The 22,879-nt window shown below is 41.8% G+C and overlaps 1 protein-coding gene and 1 non-coding gene across 2 annotated transcripts in view; one reads left to right on the top strand and one right to left on the bottom strand.

Annotated features, from left to right (window-relative positions):
• Nucleotides 1-22,879, top strand: part of LOC6595827 (nuclear hormone receptor FTZ-F1) — a 42,774-nt gene that overhangs the window by 4,519 nt on the left and 15,376 nt on the right. The gene's annotated exons all lie outside the window — the stretch shown is intronic.
• Nucleotides 8,472-8,543, bottom strand: Trnae-cuc. The gene has a single exon. It is a non-coding gene; the product is annotated as a tRNA-Glu (tRNA).

The raw sequence follows: 22,879 nt of genomic DNA, 5'->3' as shown, positions 1-22,879 counted from the left end.
ATACGTGTATGATGCATATCAATTGATAACCAAGATGTAATCTCTAGACGCATTTGTTTGGCATTCCGTTTGAATCGAGTAAAACCTTGACTGTTTTCGCAAACTTGTCATTACACTACCCTCTAATGGCCTCCTCCTCCGCGCGACTCCAGTCGCTCGTCTCGGATCTCGGATCTTGAATCTTGAATCTTTTTGTGTGCCAAGTGCAATGCTAAGTTTAAGCATATGCATGCCTACCCCGCCCCTCGCCCCACGCCCCTCGCCAGCGACTACCTTCTACCCCCTTGGGGGGCTCGCGACTCCATGCCGTAGGATGCAGCCATAAAAATCCATTGGAAATGTCTTAAAAAACAAAAAACAGAACAAAATGCAACTAACCTACTTTCTGGGTTTCCGATGTTTGGGGAAAACGAAACTCGAATACCCTCTACAATACTTCCAGAAATATTATCAATCCAGCGGCAAACGTGACTGAAATCTTCTTTAAAAAACCCTTCAGGTTTAAGCGTAAAGTAATTGTATTTTTATGTACTTACAAATGATGAAATATCATCAGCAATATGTTGATGTATGTTCCATGCATTCTGTAATTGTACCTCATATGCTTCCGGCCGAATGTCTACTCCTTCCTCAGCCTTTCTTTCTATCAAAGGTACAGGCCTATATGTGCAGAGAGGATAATGGGAAATTACCATTTATTTCCATATAATTATGGCCCGATTTTATATTTTAAATTTATTGCAGTTCACCGACAAAAAAACCCGCAAAAGTGCAACTTATTTTTAGCCAATTGTTATATTATTTTATTTAACTATTATCTATTCATTTTTTTCGAATTTTTTTTTAATTATACCCTCTTTTTCTATATCTCCTCTAAGAATAGAGTCTCTCTAACATATTTAACTATCTAAAAAGTATCTGGGCTAATGGTGTGGATATATACTTTTGTTGAATATAGGAAATACGAAACAGTAGAAGTGTTAACATTTAATAACTTGTAAAATTAACAATTCAATATTTTTTTTTATATAAGCAAAAAAATGTTTATGCAAAAAGTCTGGAACGACTCACAGAGTTTTTTTTTTTGTAATTATGTAACCCAAGACCCAAAACTTATGTTTTCTTTACATGTTTCGATTAATATCTTTAAAATGTTGTTACATTTTGCGTCACGCCCGATTGGGGAGGGCCGATATACCCTCCACTCACTTGTAGGGTATCCGCAGAATGCAAATGCAGAAATATTCGCCTCAAAATCGTGATGTCAATGCGTGTTCGGCAATCAAATGAGGCAGACCAGACCGACAGACAGACGGACAGACAGACAGACAGTCAGACAGATGCCTGCCAAATGTTGATGATGCACGCATACACATTTATACTGCCTGTATCTTTTTATATGTAAATGTATCTGTAAGTTGCAGTTGTTGAGTCAGTGGTAAATGCATATATATATGTGTGTGTGTGTGTGTGTTTTATTGACATTCAGCAATGTCAGAAGAACCACCCTGCCCCAGCCCCAGCCCCAACCCCAACCGCTCCTCCTTGGCAACCTTCAATCAGAAACAAAAACAAAACTAAAACCCGCAAAAGTGCAGCTTAAATTGTACACTCTTTCATCCTCAGAGACAGAGACAGAGACGGAGCGAAAGAGAGAGAGGGAAAATGGAGCAAGGTCAGTTTGGGGCATTAGAATTTGGGTCAAGCTCAGGCGTGAATTTGTTGTTGCAGCACAGCACAGCGCAGCGCAGCGCAGCACTCAATCGCGTCGCGTTGCATTGCGTTTTCTAATATTGGAGATTGGGCCCAAGGAGAAAAAACAAAAAGCGAAATTGCATAGAAATTTGAAGGTCATTGTGTGCATCAGCGCAGCGGCAGCGTGCTCGTTCTCTCTCTCTCTCTGTCTCTCTCTCTACCTCTCTCTGTCTGTCTGTCTCTCTTTTACACACTCTCCGGTCTATGTAGCTGCTGCTCCTCTGCTGCTGTTCTGCCTCAGTTGCTTTTATTTCGCAGTCACCGCGTTGCCGCTGCCGTTGCCGTTGCCGCTGCTGCCGCCCGCCATTTGCCGGCTGACATTGACATAGATTGCCGCGTCGCTGCTGGCGATGGCTGGCGCTGCCTTGCGTCTATGGCTAGCGCCCCAAAGGATTTAAATGGGTCAAAGTCAGAGCCAGCGACGGCGACGGCAGCGGCAGCGGCAGCGGCAGCTTGTTGCATGGCAAAAATAAAATAGCAAAATGCAGCAAATTGGGGCACGGCATTGACAATGCATATAGAATGCATGTACATATGTATGTAATCCATATACTGGTTCTATCGTCGAATGCACTGCAAGGTCGCGAAATTAATGCGAAGGCTGGCGCTGTCGTAGTTAGCCAGACCAGACCCAGAGTCTGCCCCAAGGACCTTGCCACCCCATCCACCCAACCACCCACCCACCCGCTTTGTGTGCGTGTGCGTGTGCCTGCTGTTGTTCGGTTCTGTTCTGCTACCTGTTCAAGGTCATTCTATATGCAAATTACGTCTGCCATTTTGTCTGATTCCCTCCCCTGGCGGCCTTGGGCCTTGGAAAAGGATTGCGAAGCGGCATTGGGGCAGGTTTACTCGCATACTCGTAGTTTTTAAAGAAGGCTTGCTTCCATGAATTATGGCTTGACCTGACCCAGATGGCGTTGGTTCTTAAAGCTCACTAAAGGTCAAAAATAAGAGAAAGCGGGGATTCAAATTGGATTAAATCAATATTTAACCCGTACAATGCACGAGTGAGGATTGCAGACAGATCTGGCATTTATTTAGGTAATTAATCAACAATTATGTGCTTATTATGGCCTATGATAATTATAGAACAGATATTCAGATATTTCGGGGCAAAGGGCATAGGTAAGGGTAGGCTCGAGTCCTGTCCTGCAGCGATATACAGGGGTCTTTAATGATTGCTCAGGCCTGGCTCTCGTGGGCGGCCCATTGTTGTGTTCTTTTAGCAAAAAACACTTGGCATACCTTGGTCAATCAATTAGCCAAGAATTTGGCCAAGCAAGCGTGGAAATCCCTCAAATTCTATCCTCCACTTTGGTCATTCACACTCGCTTTATTTGTATTTCTGTTTCTGTTTCGAATTTGAATTCTAATTCTTTCTCACGGTAAAGGTTGCTAAACCGCAAGTGCTGTAATGGAATCGCACTCACAGACACACCGACACAGCAAATAGGGGGGTGGGAAGGGGGGGGGCTTAGTCAAGCGATCACAAAACAGAAATCTTGTAAATGCAATCAAGGATGGAGCATTGAACAAAAGTGCATAGAAATATCAAGTTTTGGTCGCCGCCTGCCCTCAAGAACCATTCAATGGAAACAAACAACAACAACCGAACAATACTCGTGATAATGATAATGAAAGCAATTAAAGGAGGCGATTGGATGGATGGATGGATGGATGGTGCTGGTAAGGGGGGCCTTCAAGGGGCGGGCGTGGGCCGTGGGGTGTCGATTGTTGTTTGTTGTTTGTTTTTTTTTCGCTAATTGTTTAACTAAGTGAATAGTAATTAGGGGGGAGCGTGCGGCCTGGCAAAGGAATGTTTTTCCTTCAATGGAAACACACAGTTTAGTGTTTTTTTTTTTTTTGTTAAATGGGATTTTCTGGTCTGATGAATTGTTGAACTTTTGATGGGTTTTTCGTTGAAATTAGGTAGAATTACACAACCATGATTTCTCACGGACTTCATATAGTTATAAGTATAATATATGTACATGTTTGGGGCTTTCCGCTGGCTATAAATTCTTTGGAAGGACATTTGATAGATACATAGATATGTATCAAAAGTTGTATTGTTTGAAATATGCTTAATTTTTTCAGAATTGATATTGGTTTGATGTGGATCTCTGACGCACCTTACTTTTTAAATTAAACAAAAGCTAGGGTGAAGTATATTCTTTAGATATTCATTATTAACTTTCTTTCTTTCCCCATTAGCTTTGTGGAATAGCATTTTTCACGGTAGACCTCATCGGGAATTTCGTCCCCAATTTTCTGCTCCAATTCATGTTTTATTCGGCTTTTGTATATTCCCTGCATGAAACCTTAATGGATTCAGTTCCCGAAAGGATCAAAGGCATACAAATGAGTATTTCATTTAGCAGATATGGTCCCAAAACCAGAACAGATATTGATCTTTGATACCGTTTAGTTGCTTTCCTATTAGCTGGAATGTTTATCATGCTTTTCACATACAAATTATGAATTTCTGTGATGATCTGGGGTTTTTCTCTACAGCTGGAACAATTTGGTGTTTCTGTCAGCTTGGGTGTCATATATTTAGTATACTGGCACATATTTTGTTGACCCTCAATGAGATTTTCGACAAGTTTTTGTTAAGCTTTCATACGGCTTAAACTTAGTTTTTTTGCCCATTTTTCTTCTTTCTTCTTTCCAAAAACTGCATAATTTCTCCCCTTCTTGAGGGGATATGTGAAGACTTCCAGTTGCCTTGAACCGGACTATAGTGTAGCAAAAATCCTACAAACAGCTCCTAAAACTGTGATATTTTTTTTTTTTAGTTTTTTTTGCAAATGTAAACTTTGAACAAAAGTCGAAATGGTCTCACAGTGTGAACTTATTTAATAATAAACGTAAGAATAATAAAAATAATAATAGATTTTGTACTAAATCGCTTTAAATAAGGGGTACAGATATTGGGGATATTTAAAGATCATTTTGAAGAGCTTCCACAGATGACCTTTTCAATGCAAATACATCTTCTAAAAAAAAACCTCTTCAGATTTTCCCCATCTCAAAAAGCCATATTTTCCCCATCTCAAAAAGTCTCTCCTCCGTGCATATCAATAAAAAAATATTTTTTAAATATTTCTGTGCCTCACCTGCCTAGCATTATACCATTAAAGCAGCGAGTCTGTATTTGTTTTATGTATTATGCATATTACAAATGTTTAATTGTTTTTTTTTCTTCTTTATTTTCTTTTTGCATTGTTTAGTATTTTTGTTGTTGCTTTGACCATTTTATTGTTGTTTTTCATGTACATTGTATTTGTTGTTAACCTTAGCTCGAATGAGAAAATGCCATTGAGAGTGTCTGGGCGAGACGGGACGGTGAGGGGACGGTGAGGGGCGGGGTGGGGAGTCGTCGCTGTCTGCCTCCTCTTACAATCCCCTGCCGTCTGCCTGCCTTCTAGTGGAAAAGTGTGCTAATGGGTCGCCAGTTGACCCTGTGCCACTTTTCCCTCTGCTTGCAACGCCGTCGACGCCGGCAGCGCTGTTGTGCACTAATTTTGCAATATTCTACTAGTGGGATGGGATGGCATGGGGCATCGGGCACCGGGCAGAGAGAGAGAGAGAGGGAGAGAATGCGCATTGATTTTTAATTTTTTTTGTTTTTGTTTAATTTTGTTTTTGCAGCAAAAGTTGATTCTCATTTGCTCTTGCTATCTCTGTTGCTCATCGGTATCGCTTCACCCTAGTGCATTATCGTGGGTGTGTGGGTCGGTGCCAGGGGTAGGGGTTGGGGTAGGGGTAGGGGTAGGGGTAGCGGGAACGCCCTGACCTAGTTGCATTCTCAGTTCTCAGGCATTATTCTCGATTCTATTTTTTTTATATTTATTTATTTATTTAGTAATTGCTTAATGTACAATTCCACGACAACAATGCGTTAAAAATAATATATTTAAAAATTAGAACAATAAATTAGTGTTCTACACGTACCTATCTATCCCCTGTAATATCTTTTATATAACAGTATTAAATTTGTGTTCTTTTTCTCTTTTCTTGATAAACAAAAATAACAAATATCAAAATAAATTAATTTAATCTGCATTGAGAGATTTGTTCTTTCATTCGTTTCGCTTGTATGTTCATCATTCAATTATTTGTTAATAACGTAACTCGTTTCGTTTGGGACTTTTCCTTCTCTTCCGTTCTCCATCTCTCTCTTTGTCTCTGTCTCTGTTTCGTGGAATTGCGTTGTAATATTTACCACGAACATTAAAAGCGTGGCACAAGTAGACACCGACACCGACACCGCATATTTACTACAATGCGGCTCTCATTTTCCTTATCTATTCCTTATCGCTGCGTATACGTAATGTGGGATATTTATTGTTTCACTTTTGAATTACGTATACGTCATGTGTGCGGGGCCCCACTTCCACTGATAGGGTATAAAAAAAAAACAAAAACAAAAAAAAAACTAATAAAGAAATACATACATAATTATACAGCGGAGTGGAAGGAAAATCAATACTTAACCCAAATTCGAATGATTTACAATTGATGGCCTTGATCGCTACTTAATTGATTTATTTGCCGAACAATCGATATGCTTTAATTGATCAAACAAACTGATAAGCAGAGTTTAAATTTAGATGGCAATTATTGTTGGAAATCTAAGCAAATTTTAAATTGTACTTTCTGAAACATTTTCAAGCTTTCAGTCACTTGAAAAACGCCAAAAAAATGTCCATAAAATAAATAATATTCATAGAAATCGATGTTCTGCTTGGACCCCCTCAGGACCGACAGGACACATGGATTGCCCGCCTGCTTGGAGTGTGGAAAGACATTGAATATATTCATACAGTCAATGATAGACAACAAAATTTTAGAAATTCGGAGTTTCAATGTTTACTGGTCTCCCTCTCCTGGTCTCCCTCTCCTAGTCTCCCTCTCCTGTTCTCCAGCCCTCGATTCCCCTTCGAAATGAATTTCCCAAGTAGCGCATTCAACGGTCGCCCAGGTTAAACCATTTTCAATCTTCCAGTCACAACTACACACACAAATAGTTTATTCTTAACAAAAAAAACAAAAAAAAAAGTTAAAATTTGTTTTGCCGCCCCACACACGAACACACTGGCCGAGCTTTTGCCGGCCCGCGAGCTTTTGCAGCGCGTGCATGTGTGTGTGTGTGTGTGGGATTGTGATGCGTGCCTGTGCCTGTGTGCGTACGCGTGTGAGAGTGCTCGCTGCATAGTTGAGGGGCGCGCGCGCCAACTGCAAAGCGAAAAGCTAACTTTCAGCGATCCAATCCGATCCGATCCTCAAACACAGCAGAACAGAACGTAGACCAGAGATGGCGAAAGGAGATAAAGATACATACATACATAAACACATGTACATGCATGCAGAGATGATGCCCGTTCAGGCAGAAACTGGAAAAGCTCTCCAGCATAGCATGCAAGCAGTCGAGTGTAGGGGAGAGCAGTGCAAACTAAAGAAAAAACACCAACAACACCAAGACATGTGAGCTTTTTTCAACCAAAGCTCCAACAAATGGAAAACAGAAAGGGTAGGAGAGAGAGAGAGTGAGAGGGAAAGGGAAAGGGAGAAAACAAATACCGAAACAAGAAGAAGAACAAGAACAACTCTTGCAGTTTAGGTAAATGGGTCGGTCAACGTCAGCAGCGACGCCAGCAGAGCGGGCACAGAAAACGCACGATAGAGAGCGAGAACGAGAGAGAGAGGGAGAGAGAGAGTGCCCGAGAAAGAGACAGTGCGTTGTTTACACTTATCGCCCTTACCTTATCTACCATTCCCTGTTCACATTTCATTTCAATTCAATTGCATTTTGATACCCTCCCGAGGAGGGGTATTTCGAATTTCCATCAAAGCCAACTAGGCCTTCAGATTCTCAGTTCGGAGCCGCAAAGATCGGTTTACAATATCCCCGTACATGGTTCTGAAACTCCCTTAAGTACGGCAGATATAAAGGGTATCTAGATCTTCGGCAGAATTTCTTTTTTCTTGCTTCATTACTTAATTCACAAAAAATGCTGTCCAATGCATTTTTTGTTGCTGTATTCCTCCAGCCCCCCCCCCCCCTATCCTCGCCCTCTTTCTTCCGTTTCACTTATTTTTGTTGGTTTTATTTGCATTTTTTTTTTGTATTTATGTACTTACTTATTTTTGTTTGTTTCAGCTCCCTTGCTTTTATTTGCTTTGTGAAATTGTTGCGGCAGGTCTTGACTGTTTTTTGTTTTTATTATTGCCTTTTGCGATGTTTTTCTGTACTCCCTCAGGCAGTACTTACTGCAAGGTGGAGCGTAGAGCGTGGAGGAGGGGGTGTGTGCGCGGGTACTTATTTATGAAGCAATTATGTATATTTATGATTTTTTGAGTTGTAAATTTAAAATGCTTTCAAATGTTCAAATTGCTTTTGTCAAGAGGGGGTCAGAGGGGAAGGCTGAAGAGGCTTATTACCCAAGAGTCAAGAGCCAAGAGGCAAGAGCTAAGAGCTGGGTGCTCTGTCGTATGTGTGGATTTTGGGTCTGGAAATCCCCAAAAGTAAAACAAGGGAATTGTTGTTGGGCACCCCAGAAAATTGAGTTCTCTCTTGCATCGAGGATCGAGAGGAATATAGAAGGTATTCAGTCTGAATAATTTAGTATTAGATACAAAATTTTCTTCTTTTTTCTAAATTAATTTTATCGAATGGAAAAAAAGGAAAAAAATAAACTTTTGATTTCAGTTTCCCATACCGGGAATTGAACCCGGGCCTCCCGGGTGAGAGCCGGGTATCCTAACCACTAGACAATATGGGATTGACATCCACACAGGATATCCAGCTTAACAAAAATATACCGTCATATGTACATAGATGTTTCTTTTGTACTATTTCTTTGACTATTTCCTACCTTTGGTTTCGTTTCCTCTATTTCTTGCTCAAAAGATTTTCCAAAATATTTCCACACAGTCACGTGATTCGTGATTTGACACACAAGGTCGTAAATTTATTTTAAAAATATTCAATCATGTTGGAATCTAAATTTCGTAACATGAAAGACCTTTAAATAAATATCAAAATTTGTATACGAATTGTTATAGCAAATAACGAAATAATTTACACCCCGAATTATACCTATCTCTCTCTTTGTATGTGTGTGTGTGCGTGTGTGTGTGTGTGTGGTGTGATGTAACCATGTTTTTTTTTGTTTCTGTTGTTGTCACATACAATATTTAAATAAGCAAGAAATACTCGTATTTTGGGTGGAGGCAGGTGGGAGGTGGTCGGTCTGGGGTGCTTTTTTTTTATATACAATATGTTTATTTATTTTTAAAATTTGCTTACAATTTAAGGTGTTTCTTGTTGCTGTTTCTTGTTGCTGTTTCTTGTTGCTGTTTTGTTGTTGCTTTTTCCACTGTTCCCCCCCCCGCCGCTCCATTCGCCTGCCGCTGCTTCTTTTCAGTTTCGTCTTATCTGCTGATACGAAACGAAGGCGACACGAAGTGCTTGGAGAGCCGAAGTGTGACCAAAGCTTTCAGTTTCGTTCGTTTCTTAGGCGGTCTAAGAGTGTGTGTGTGTGTGTGCGTGTGCGTGTGTGTGTGCTTGTGGCAGCCATCGTTGTTGTTGATTGTAGCTTTTGATAGCGCTGACCCACTTTGACTATTTGCATGGCCTACTGCACTTGGCCAAGTTTTTGTCTCGCTCTGTCACACACATGACCGAAAATGAGTGTTAGAGCGAGATGGATGGAAGCCTGCCCCCCTTCGCCTTCAGCATATGGAATATTTCGATTTTTTTTCTTTTCTTTTGGCTTACATTTGAAAAGGTGATAGTAGTACTCATACACATTGTATATCCGAATAAGATTACTCCACACGCATTTTGCCTACATATACATCCATATATATATCTCTCTATAGTCGGCTCTCGATCTGTATCTCCCTCTCTCTCTCTCTGTCATACATATTTGTCGCAATCATTAGTTGGGAAATTTAGATCATGGCAGCAATATGACAAACACAAGACACGGGAAACCCTAACAAAACGGAAAATATGTTTAGACAGATGGAACAACTATTCAGATCAAATCTGAACCCTCTTCCACCGTAAGGTACATGTGTATACTATGTTTTATTGGAGTATGTAATTTGTGGCTTTAGCTTTTCACGCGCACTTACATAATACGCCTAGTGTCTGTCTGCCTGTCTGTCTGTGTGTCTACTGTTCAGACATTGCACACCAAAACATACTGAGCAAAAATTGCGTAAATTCGTTTTGTGCGTTCATTTTCGAAATCAATTTTTATTTCGTTTTTTTTTTTTGTAATTTGTAAAGTTTTATTCCATTTTGGCTTATTGGATTGGATTAATTGAAAAACGGAATGAGAAGAGTATTTTTGGGAAGTGCATGAATTCGCGAGGAACAATTTGTTGTATAGAATAAATGAAGGTACAACACTAGTTATAATAATAATTACAGGTATATGTTTCCAACATACTCTGAATTTTTCAACTGGGAATCCGTAGGAATCCTATGTGAGAAATTAAGAGTCCATTTCATACACATTCTCTTTTGTTTGTAGCTGTTTCTGCCAAAATCCAACTTCCAAGCGTGATTAAAATTCTTTGGTTTATCCCTGAGCCCGTCTAACAGTGGCAAACCCTTCACTTGGCAAGCAAATTAATTAGTTTTGACATCGTTTAACTTTAACCCCAAAGTGGTTGACATCGTCATTGCCATTTTGTCATCATCATCATCGTCATCATCGCTCTAGCCACCACCGTCACTCCTCTCCATTGTCAACCTGCATACATATTGTACGAGCTTCTATTTGTCCTTCACTCGAATTACAATTGCAGTGTACAAATAAAAATGTAAAAAATAATAAGATATTTCAATTGTTGTTGGTTTTATGACTTGCCTAAAGTTAAAGTTGATTAAAACCTTTAAGAGAGACCTTTTTATGGCTAAAACTTTACTTTTGCTGTTTTGTTTTTTAGTTGTTTGTTTTTGTTTTTTTCAGTTTGTAATGTTGCATCAACACTTGATCTCAAAGGACACATGTGGTGCACTTGCTTCTTTCGGCTACCCTCCTATGACCGACCCCCCGCCCCGCTTTGTAAACTGGGTCAATGCAATTTGGGTCACCTAGATTTGATTACCAAACCAAGAGCCAAGAGCCAAGAGTCGTTCAGTGGTTCGGTTCACCCAAAGCCAAGCACAAGCCGAGTGCGCTCTCTATCCATATCTTTCTCTCTTTCTATATACTCTATGTGCATATATGTTCTACCTCGCTCTCTCTCACTCTTTCGGCGGGTGTAGATGTATATTATATACCTAGTACATGCTGCTGTAGCAAACAGCTGCGTGAGAGTGATGGGTGGACTGTGGAGGAGGAGGAGGACCAAAGTGGGGGTAAATGGAAATCAGAAAACATAAAACAGAGAACGGGGATGGGGATGGGGTGTATACATATGCATCGGCAATGTGTATCACAAAAGTGTTGTTAAAGAGATAACGGATGCAATGAAGGAAGGAATGGCCGGAGAATGTGCCAATCAAATTGTTCTAGAAAGGATACAATCGCTCGATAGGGAAATGTCATTGAAATTGACAGCGAGGAGCTGGCAAAGAGGAAAATGAAACGATTCGAGGAAGAATAGACTCAAATCTGAAACAGGGAAATGGCAAAGAGTTTAGGATACGAGCGAGAGGATAAAGGGAACGGGCCTAGGATAAAGTTGAACAAAACAACATCGCAACGATTCAACTACAAAACAGCTGTGTGATTAAGGGAAACTGTGAACAGTATAGCCATAGAAATAGTAGTGGCCGAAGAATCCTACCCGATTTGAGCCACAAAATGGAAAACCATTCAAGTGGTGGCTGCTACGTACAACACCATCGAAGTAAACCCCTCCGAAATGGGTCACACACTCGCAGACCGAGCCATTAACACAACGAACAGTACCCCCCCATTACCCATTCGGTATTCACTCCAAAGCGATACCAAAACTCAACCATATGGCGCATCGATGCGAGTACAATGGGACTTTCCCCTCACAAAAACAAAGCTGTAGGAAAACGAAAAACGAAAAACGAAAAACGAACGTATGACGAACCGAAGCGACAAAATTTAACGTAAATTGATGAAATTGATTGGAAAAACGTAGTCAGAAGGCAGCAACGGGGCAACAGTAACGAAATATAACCAAAATGTATTTCAAAATACAAAGCAAAACAGAAACAAAACCGAAACCGAAACCGAAAAAAAAAAAACGAAAGTGCGTGCGATGAATAAGGAAAATTGCGCAAACGATCGTGAATGCTTCACACTGTTTATTGTCTCGAATACCCTTACCAAGAGTATAATGATTGGGTTGAGGTTTTTGGTAGAACATCTGTTGCCATCGGAGCTTCTGTAGACAATTAGTATTGGAAACTGTGAAAGCAAAAAATAGTAGAAGCGGCACCAAAAACTTACTTTTTTCATGCTTTAGATTCTGAATACCAAAAATATATATTTTTGAATTTTAGAGGTAATATTTCGTAGACTAAAGACAAAAGAGGTTATAAAAGACCTATTCCTGCGGATTCCGCTGTGCTTGCTGTTATTTTTATTCGTTTCACCAAGGGTCGTACAGTACATCGTACGAATATTGAAAGAAAACATGTCCTAAGTCCAACAAATATTAAAGCAACACAATATTTCATGTATCTATTCGCTCGCAAGACGCTAGAAATATTGGATAATCGAGGATCACTAAAAAAAAAACATACCTTGCTGTCATAGAAACGATTTATCTGATCGTCAAGGGTATCTTCGTCTTCGTCTTACGGAATTTGGTGTCTTTTGCTTTGGTTTTGTTGTTGCCCTTTACACGCACCGCATTCAAAAAAAGCTGCCAAAAAACCATCAGCAGTGCGACAGAAAGAGACTGTGTACAAAGAGAGATGGAGATAGAGATAAGGAAAGAGAGTGTGTGTGCGAGTGTGAGTGTGAGTGGGTTTTGGGGGATGGGATGGTATGGGATGTGAAGCATAAACACAAAAAGTGCGTGAGCTTTTTTTTTGTTTTGTGGGTTTTGCTTTTGTGGCATTTTCAGCATTTTTTGTTGGGTTAGGTTCAATGTGGAATGGCCGCAGAGAGAGGGAGCGAGAGAGAGAGAGTGAGAGTGGGGAAGGGCGAGGGAGAGGTAGCGGTAGGTGCGTGTGGGGCGTGAATTGCCATTGCGTATGCCGCTCTGTGTGTGCGTGAATCGTTCGTTTCTCTGTTCATGTGGGAATCGCTCATTGCGGTTTCGGGTTTTTCTTTTTTGTATTTTTATTTTTTAGTGTATTGTGTATTTTACTAAAAAAAAAAGCTCCATGCAGCGTCTGCTGCTCTCCCTCTCTCTCTCACTGTCGCTTACGCACAGTCTCCTCCTGCTCGTTTTCATTTTCATTATTTCTGTTTCTTTATTATTTTTTTTTTGTTTCTGTGTCGATTGCGTTGTTGAATATTTCCACTTTGTTTATATAATTTTAATCAAAAAAGAAAAAAAGTATATATGTGTGTATGTGTATACAGATGTACAGATGTGTGTGTACGTAAAAAGCTTCCCCAAAAGTGGGTCAGTGGGTCACCATATCTAACAACGAGGCGGGCGGCGGGTGGCGGGCGGCGAGCGGCGAGCGGCGGGCGGGCAGCAACGCCAACGTCGCAGTCATCGTCTCTGACAGCAGCCAGACGTAGCCAATTTTTTATATCACTTTTATACAGATTTTGTTGTTTTTTTTCTTCTTTTTTTTTTTGATTTGTCTTGGGCTCTTCTTTGGTCTGCTTCTGGCCTGGTCAAAAGTGGTCGCTGTGTCTGTTCTTTTTCGAAAATGGTTCACAAAACTTTGCAAAATTAATTATAAATAGTTTTGGCATTTTAATCGCCTGGCTTTTCGGTTTTTCGGTTTACGGCGGTGGTGGGGTCGCCTTTTGATATTTTGAGTAAATATTTATTTGTTTTTGTTTGGTTTTGGAACATGAAAGGGACTTACAATGCGCACACGATTATTTTGGAATGCCAAATTGTTGGCAATGTTAAAGCACACATCATATTCCCTCTCTCCCCCCCCCGATAAGATATATTTTAGCATTTTTCCGATTCATAAATCTGCTTTCGGGCATCGGATTCGGTATCGCGGAGATCTAGCCTGTGCCAAAAACCCCAAAAACCGCAGAGAATCAACAACAAGCTGCATGAAAACCGCAGCGGAAAAAGCCATTCAAATGTGAATTGAAAATGGTCAAAACTGTGTGTTGGTTTGTTTAATTATTGCTGTTTGAGCCCCAAGGTGGCTGCAGTCCACATTCAACAACAATAACCAGAGAACCAGAGAAGCAGAGAAAAAAACCACACAGGCCAACGCGTGTCTGCCTAATTGGGCAGATTTTCCTTTTCGTTGTTGTCAAAACATTAAACACATTTATATTATTTATACATGAAGTGCGGCTTGTCTGCCATTTATTAACATTAAAAATAAATTTAAAAATATCTTCGAATATGCTCGAAAAATGTGCAGACAAGACACAACAAATGTTCGATTCAAAGATTAAAGACGGCGGTGTCTCTCAGAGGGGGCTACAAAGCAAAAAGCATTATGTTTACACTCTTTTATTTGTTTTTTGTTGATGTTGTCTTTTTTTAAATTTATAAAACGGGTTTTAAATAAGGAATCGTCATAAATAAATTGATTTACCAAATCAAGGCACATAAAAAAATACCAGAAATAACAGAAATTATAAAAAGCCAAAGTAAATTGGGAAAATATAGAAAATCATGGTGTAGGGACATAGGGAAAAATTTTTTAAGAAATTCCACAAAAATTGTTATTATGAAAAGCACAAAAAATACCAAGTATCACAGTGCTTTTAATTTGACCCAAATTCCACATAGAAGGTCCTAGAATCCATGCCACAACACCATCCTCCACCCACCACCCACTCCCCCCACTACAGTTATTTTCATTGCACCTTCCCGTGTTGCCCCTTTGGTTGTCGTTATCCTTTTACTCTTCTCCCTACTCCCAGTTCTCAGTTCTTCAGCGAGCGCAAATGCATCTCATTTGTTTCTACGCATCAGGCGGTAGGGGCCTCAAAGGATCTCTCACTCTCCCTCCCCCTCTCTTTCCCGCTCTCTCTCTCTGCTTCGCTCTCCCACGCGCTGCTCGAAACGCGCATTGCATTTTAAGCAGAAAACACCCGACGCCAACCCCCTCGGCCGCCACCTCCCTGGCCTACACTCGGTTCGGCTGCAATTGTTTTTGTGGCCTCGTGACCTACTTTCGAGCTTCGTCAACTGCAACGACAGCGGCGGCGGGGCAGCGGCAGAGTGAAGAGTGACAGAGCAGCCGACTGCGAAGCAAAGCGAAGCTCTCTGCTGCTGCTGCTGTTGCTGTTGCGCTGCTGCCGGTGAAGAGCGCGTGAGACGTTTTAAATGAATTGCAGTCTCTGTTTGTCTGTATGTATTTGTGCATGTCTGTGCATGTTTCTGTTTCTGTTTCGTATTTTGCACAAATAAGAAGCAGGGGATGGAGAAGAAGAAGAAGAAGAACCCAATCGGCACCATAAAAATCGAGCAAAATCAACAACAAAGACGAGAATTGCATTGAGAAATGCGAAAAAAGGAGAATAAAAATTGTATTTTTACGACGATTTTCTGTTTATTTCGAATGCAATTCAAATTCCACACGAGAATTAGTCAGCAATTAGCATGTGCCCCCCCCGCGCTCCAAGGGGGAATGCACTGGCAAAGGGGTGCCCACTCCAGAATGTGTAAAATGAAAAGGAACACAGATATGGAATGGAAATGCAATGAAATGAAACAAAGAAAATATACAGATATAGTAAATTATAATAAAAAAAAGAGCTGCCGATGGGGAAAAGTAGATCTTGTACAAAGGCTTCAAAAATACTTGGTACAGTGAAAGCTCCATAGATCGATCCAGCGCACCCCCTCCAACACCCCCACCCCCACCCCCATCGAAAAACCACAAACAACTGTTTTCATACCAGCCCAGAGGACAAATATTGATTATAATAAATAAATAACATAAAGCAGAGCAGCAGCAGAGCGCAATCAGAAACCGCATCGCACCGGCCCGGCCTGGCCTGGGCCACACCTGTTTCGCCTCGATTCGATTTTTGATGATGATATTCCCATGACGGGCGACATATAGACAGACGTCGGCAGCTCTGCTGCTGATCTAAAAACCGAACAAAATAAATAAATAAATAACCATCGTCTGACCTCATTACAAATGCGCTATAATAAATACATATATAAAATAAATACAAATATAATAATTGCGAATGAAATTAACAAAAAAATATACCACAGGCAAATTAAATATGGAATATTGTGTAATTTATTAGCGTTAATTAATTTAATTTTACAGAATGGGGGTGGTATAGAGAGAGAGGGAGGAAGAGTGAGAGTGAGAGGGGTGGTGTTTTGAAATTTATTGCGCATTGAAAAAGTGCACTCCAACTAAATTGTAAAAATATATATTACATGTCGCTGTGTAGTAGGAATACACTAAAAAAAAAATAGCATGTAATTTATGGAAAATTTATTAAAACGTAATATTTCTTAGAAAATGTATTTGATATCAGGAATCACTTATAAATTTAAGTCTGTCAGTCTATTTTTTCTAAATTAAAAAATAGTCTAATCGTCATCTGTGTTGAAGCTGGAAACAGCTGATTTGCTTTGGAGCTGGTGTGTGTTTTTTTTTCGAAGAATCCTAAATGTGTGGCCTACTATTTCTCTGAGTGTATAGTACTATATAGGAATATACAATTATACAAATCTACATTAAGCTGACCTCCCTCCTCCCCAGCGGGCGAGCGGTTGCGAGGGGAGCAACTGAGGCAGCGGCGTCGACAGCGGCGGCGGCGACGGCGGCGGCGAATTGCGGTCGAAACCGTCCCTGGGCGAATCTATCTGTTCATGTGTGTGTTTGTTTGCATCTGTGTGCTTATGTCTGTTATGTGTGTGTGTGTGTGCGGCATATGAAAAGTGTGTCAAGGTTTTTTGAATAATATTTTGTGCAGCGTTAACGCGACGTCAGCGCTCGACGTGACGCGACGCTGGCGCAGAGAAAACGTTGCTGTTGCTTCTGCTGCCGCCGCTGCTCTCGATTGTTGTTGCTGCTGCTGCTGTTGGCATTTGTTGTAATCGCCATGTTTGCTCTTTTCTTTGACCGTGTGTGTGTGTGTGGCTATCGTCCTCCTCCCTGCCTCCTCTTTGTGTTTGCTTTGTAATGCTGTCCTCCCGCTTGTCCTCCCCCTTCCTCCCACTCTTCACTTTGTGTTTGCTCATTTAACGCTGTCATCGTTTCTTCTGTCTCTCCCTCTATCTTTCTCTCTGTCTTTCTTTTGCTCGTATTTATTCTTCTCATTACTTATCTACTTTTCTCTCTGTGATTTATTCTTAATTAATTGCTATTTAATTTATGATTTATTGTTAATTTTTTATGAATTCTCTTTATTCTTCGAATTCGTTCCATTTAAAGTACAATACTGTACTGTATTTATTTTTTATTTAATTGGGTTTATTTGTCAATCAAGCGTTTCTCCTCTCTCTCTCTCTCTCGTCTCTCTGTCTGTCTGTCTGTCTGTGTTCCCATTTAGAGCAGAAAGGGAGCCACTGATAAGAAAAGAAAAGCAAAGAAAGAAAGAAAAACTGATTGTAATGGTGTAATCGGAATGTGGGCGTGGGTCTGGGTCTGGGTGTGGGCGCTTGATTTATTTATAGGGGGGATATACATTTTTTAGATTGGGGTAGGTTTAATCTGGTGGAAATTCCCCTCCGTTGGCATAACCGAATCGAACCGAAACCTCACCGAAACCGAAACTACAACCATTTTGACAGTCTCCCAATTAGCGTGTGGAACCGCAGCGAACCTCAAACAGATGTTTGACTAAGTCGATTATTTATGGCAGCAAAGTTTCCCTTGGTAACAGACTCTAATCCATATCGCCCAAGACTGGAATGGACTACAGGTAGAGCCCTCTTGAAGCCCTCAGAAATCATAGCCATGGAGTTTCTGGTTTGAGATTGGGAAAACTTTAATCCAAAAAGGACGCAATAACTCAAGGAAACTGTCTCTCACTGTACCAGCACACACAGACGCATACACGTGTATTAATGGTAGGCCCGATTTCCGCTCTATCACACCCCAACCCACCCCACACCCCCCTCCCAGCACACAAACACACGTGCGTCCCACAAAATTTCCCATTGACCCATTAACATGGAAAACAGAAAGCGAAACAGAAACAGAAACTGAAACAGTGGCAGAGGGCACAAGAGGAAGCGAAATACATATAAACGTATGTAAAAATAGAGTTCGGAACCTATCCTAAGGCTTTTGGTGTTGTTGTGCCGCCACAACCAGCACCCCCCACCAGCAGAGCGGCAACAACAACCTACACCAACATGGCAACAGTTTTTCGTTACAGCATAAAATGTCTCTATTCCCTCCCCTTCACACTCCCCACCAGACCCCATATACGCCTCCTTGTCTGCCCTCAAACACATTTATTAGCACGCACAGAAAGGGGGCCAGAGAGAGAGCGAGAGAGAGAGAGGCAGCGGCATAGGCATAGGCATAAAAGCTGAAACGAAATCGAAATTAATCTCTCTAACATAGACCTGAATCTCTACAACAAAAAAGTAGGTCAACTGTGGCAGCGACGCCAACGCCAGCAGCAGTAGCAGCAGCAGCGGCGGCAGCAGCAGCAGCGACGAGCGAACGTCGTCGTCGTTGTCGTTGTCGTCTTCGTCACACACACAGCAAGACACTTTCACTTATTACATTATTCAGGCGGCCCCAAAACGCCAAAGAGAGGCGGAGAGAAGCGCTCAATGCGCCTAGTGGGCGAAACTCGTTCGGGTGTCTGCTCTCTCGCTCTCGTTTTACTTCGCCGACGCCGATGCTGGCAGCGCTGCCTGATGTCGATTATTTCATACTGAAAGCAAAAGTGATCTGAAGCAGCGAGAGAGATAGAGAGAGCGAGCGTCGTCGTCGTCATCGTCGTCTTCGTCGTCGTCTCTCTCTCAATGTGCATTCCACCTTCCACCTCTCCGTGTCCGTCCCCTACATTGCCGGCCTGCCAAGCTGGGGAAAAATGTTACAAGGTTTCGTTTCAGGTTAAGACGAGTTTTTTTTTTCTTCTCTTCTTTTTTGTTTTTGCTTTGAGTCAACTTAATATATTTTTTGTGTGTGTTTTTTTTTTGGGTTTCTTGTTGCTTGTCTGTCGGTTTTGTATTTTGTATTTTCTAAATTTAGCTGATATTTTTGTATTGTATGTATGTATCTTCGTCTGTGTGTGTGTGTGTGTGTGTATCTTTGTTTTGCTTCGACTGCGATGACGACAGCCGACGACGAGACAGGGCTATGGCCACAGAGAGGTGTGCGGTTGGGGGGGAATGTGGGAGAGGGAACCCGTGCGTCGTCGTCGTTGGAATAAGTGACCTGCCCCATTTGAAATTTGTTTGCGGCTGCCTGTTTCTTCAGTGTTTGTTGTTGCTGTTGTTGGAATAAATTGGAATGGTTTGGAATACGTTGGAATGGCATATGTGATCAGGGGTATCCAATATGATAGTTTCTGGGGGGGGGATGTGTGATCACTGATCGTTGATAGAATGTCAAAAGTTGGGCTCTTGGAGGTGGATAGGTTGTATGATCCCTGATCCTCCTCCTGGGGAGCCTTGTTAGAGGTCAAGATCCAAGACCGAGGATCGATTTTTTATTGAACGAAATTTAATAATTTGTAATTTACCACTGATTTTTCTTGGGCGGGATGGATGTGGCGCACATTCTTTTGTCTATTGTTCATTGCATATTCGAAGTAAAGGACGGAAACCCAGACAATTTTCCAGAGTTCCACTGGTTCACCACGAGCGCGAGCCCTTCTCTTGCCCCATCAGTCACTGCCCCAAAGAAAATGGTCAGTACAGTCGAGTACCAAGAGCTGGGGCCCAAGAGTCAGGCAACGCTGACCCAAACATATGACCAAAATGACTAAAAATAAAGCGAAATGTCTTACAAAATGCGAGGCTTTGTGCCTTAAAGTCAACGTGAAATATTTGGCAATCGACACATAAATTAAAATGGCCAGGCCCCCGCCCCCTACAAGCGCCCCACAAGCCCCCCACAAGCCCCTTTGGAAATGTTCAGAATTAAGCCGAAACCGACAAAATAAATGAAAATTAACTGTAGATTGCGTAAAGACAAAAAAACCCCAAAAAAATAAAAATAAAATAAAACAGACAAAACCTTCAGCGGTACGGGGCACACAAATGACCAGCGCTCAAGCCCCGTTCCGATCCGAATCGGATTCCAAATCTGATTCAGTGACCAAAAAAAAAAACAAAAAAAAAAAGCAATAACACTAAGAAAATGCAGTTGAAACAACAATTGAAGACAATTTTGGTGACTTTTTGTATTCGGGGCACGTTTCAGGTAAATTTTATACGTTTAATGTTTTATTATGAAATTAAACGAAGGCAGCCAAAAACCTGGCCAGAGTCACCGTCAGTCCGTCCGCCTGTCTGCCTATCTTTCTGTCTGTCATTCCCTGAGCCATTCCGTCAGTCAATCAGTTGGTCATTCCCTCAGTCAATCACCGTACAGTGGGTCCGTGTCCGATTCCAAGTCGCGTCATCGCCGAAATACCAGAATACTCGTTGTATGCCTCAAAATGTACCGTGCTTTTCCACCACACGACATTAACATTTGTGCCACCAGCGCAGTCTCAGGCGCAGGCGCAGACACAGACGCAGGCGACAAAGCGGCGGAGCGACAATCGGACGGACAGGCCTACGGACAGATCGTCAGATGTGGGGGATGGCTGCTGGTGGCAGGCAACAGTTTTGTTTCTTATTTTTTGGCAGTCAAGCACACATTCAAAGACAACCGGCTAAAGTGTCGAGATTGACATGGAAATGTCAAATGCAAGATCCACTCAAACACAAAAACCAAACCATTTATGGGATGGAATCTAAGGGGAATCGGTGGATATTGCCAAAGCCCTTTTTGCCCACCATTGGGTTATCCCCCTCGTTTTCGACACTTTTGTACCCTGTGCAGCTGAGGCATTTTATGCAGTCAAGTTGTGCGCCGTCGCCGTCACTGTCGCTGCCGCGGCCGCTGCCGCAGCCAGCGATTGACAAACAACTGTCGAAAAAGCCATTGCGCATGCGCGCACAAGTCAAAAAGGCAAACGCAAACGCAAACGAAACGAAACAAAACGAGAACCAAAGCCAACCAACGGACCCAAAAAAAGTTAACAGATCTTTTTAGTACATACACACGTATGTACATATGTACTAAAACATGTATATGCATGTATGTATGTATGTATACATATTTGGGCAACAGTTACACAGAGCCATTTAAATGGAGTAGCGAAGTGGAAGCTGAGTCTCAGGCTGAGGCTGAGGCTGAGGCTGAGGCTGGGTCTCTGGGTCTGCTGCAGAAGTAGGTCTCCTCTCGTATCACTCTTTGGCTATCGGCCGCGAAACCTGTTTCGCGGAGCCCTGTGCTCCGACTCCGACTCCGGCTCCGGCTCCGACGAGAGTGAGAGTGAATCAACCATACCTCATACCCTGTCCCGCCCCCCATCCCTCATTCCTCTCTGTTTGTGTCTGTTTTGTCATTACCTGCCGTCCATATGATCAGAGATCCAAAAGTCTTGTTGGCTACGGTCACGAACGTATTTCTTTTTTTTTTTGGGAAGGAAATGAAAATTTGCCTTTGGCTTTGTCTTCTGTTTTTGTATACCCTATCAAAGGGTCAATACGGATAGGATCTAAAGGAATACAGAATAGATATCCACTAGAGCCCGATCCAAAGGAATACAGAATAGATATCCACTAGAGCCCCATCCAAAGGAATGCAGAATAGATTTCCACTAGAGCCCTGCATGAATCCGCAGTATTTATTTATAAAATCACAGCTCTACTAATACCTCTTTAAAGCTTTCGATCCTTAGCAAAATTATGTGTTGCTTTCTCGCTCTATCTACCAGAAAAGCAAACGGAGAGTGAGCGCGAAAAAAACTCGAAATTTGCGGATCTGGCACACGTTTATTCTATTTTCCTCAAAATATCTCAACCCAAACATCACAGACTATGAAGGGACAGATTGTGATCGCGAGATCTGTTTCCTTGAGCGTCCATAGTAATGCCGGATCTGCAAGGGTATCACAGATTCGGTCCACGGTCGGCTAGCCTTTCTTTCTGGTTTTCGGTTTCATTTTTGTGTGTATTTTGGAGCTTTTGAGTGCGGAGTGCGTTTGGATATTTCGTAAGGTCTGTGTGTGTGTGTGACTCCTCAATTGTTTTTGTAGAGCAGGCAAACGAAGAGCAGCGCAGAGGAAGAAGAGAAGCGAGAGAAAGAGAGAGAGGGAGATGCCTGTCTGTGTGTCTCTGTCTCTGTCTCTGTTGCGTCTTCTCTCATCTTTGGTAATTGAGCGTTGAAATGTTGTAATCTCCCCAGCAACAAGCAACAAGCAGCAACCTACCTACATGAAGGTGGCAAACGTGTTTAACTTTTTTCTCCTTTGCGTCATACGCAGACCGAGTTGGCTTAGAGGAGCGAAAGAGACAGAGCCAGACAGAAGAGAAGAGAGTGAGAGTGAGAGATAAGTGGGAGACACGTTTTCACGTGCATCCGAGCACAGGCTCTGGCTATGGCTCTGGCTATGGGTATGGCTATGGCTATCCATTGAAAGTTCACTTTTTGGCTGCATTTCGTTTGGTGTCGATTTTAGGGTTTTTCCCTCTTCTGTTTCCCAGTTTCTTTTTTCTTTCGGCATTTTTGTGATTCATGAACTGCCCACAAAACGTTGCATTTTAATGGGTGTCGTCTGGTTGGGGTCTTTCCCTCTATCTCTCTCTCTCTCCTCTCCTCTTCTGCTTCTACTTTTTTTAGTTCCGTTTTTGGTTAGTAAAGGAATCGGACTTGGACTCCGACTACAACTCGCACTCCGGGAGTGAAAGTTTCTTTTTTCGACCACGCTTTTCTGTTTTTCTGTTTCTTGTTTTATATTTTATGCTCCTTTCGGTGGAATCTTATGTAATTTCGTTGGGCATCTCTTTTTTTTTAATG

The sequence above is a fragment of the Drosophila persimilis genome, unplaced genomic scaffold, assembly GCF_003286085.1.
Source record: "Drosophila persimilis strain 14011-0111.01,24,50 unplaced genomic scaffold, DperRS2 tig00000431-arrow-pilon, whole genome shotgun sequence".
Classification (NCBI taxonomy): domain Eukaryota; kingdom Metazoa; phylum Arthropoda; class Insecta; order Diptera; family Drosophilidae; genus Drosophila; species Drosophila persimilis.
Note: the sequence above shows the minus strand (reverse complement) of the source record. Positions and strands in the feature narration are given on the sequence as shown.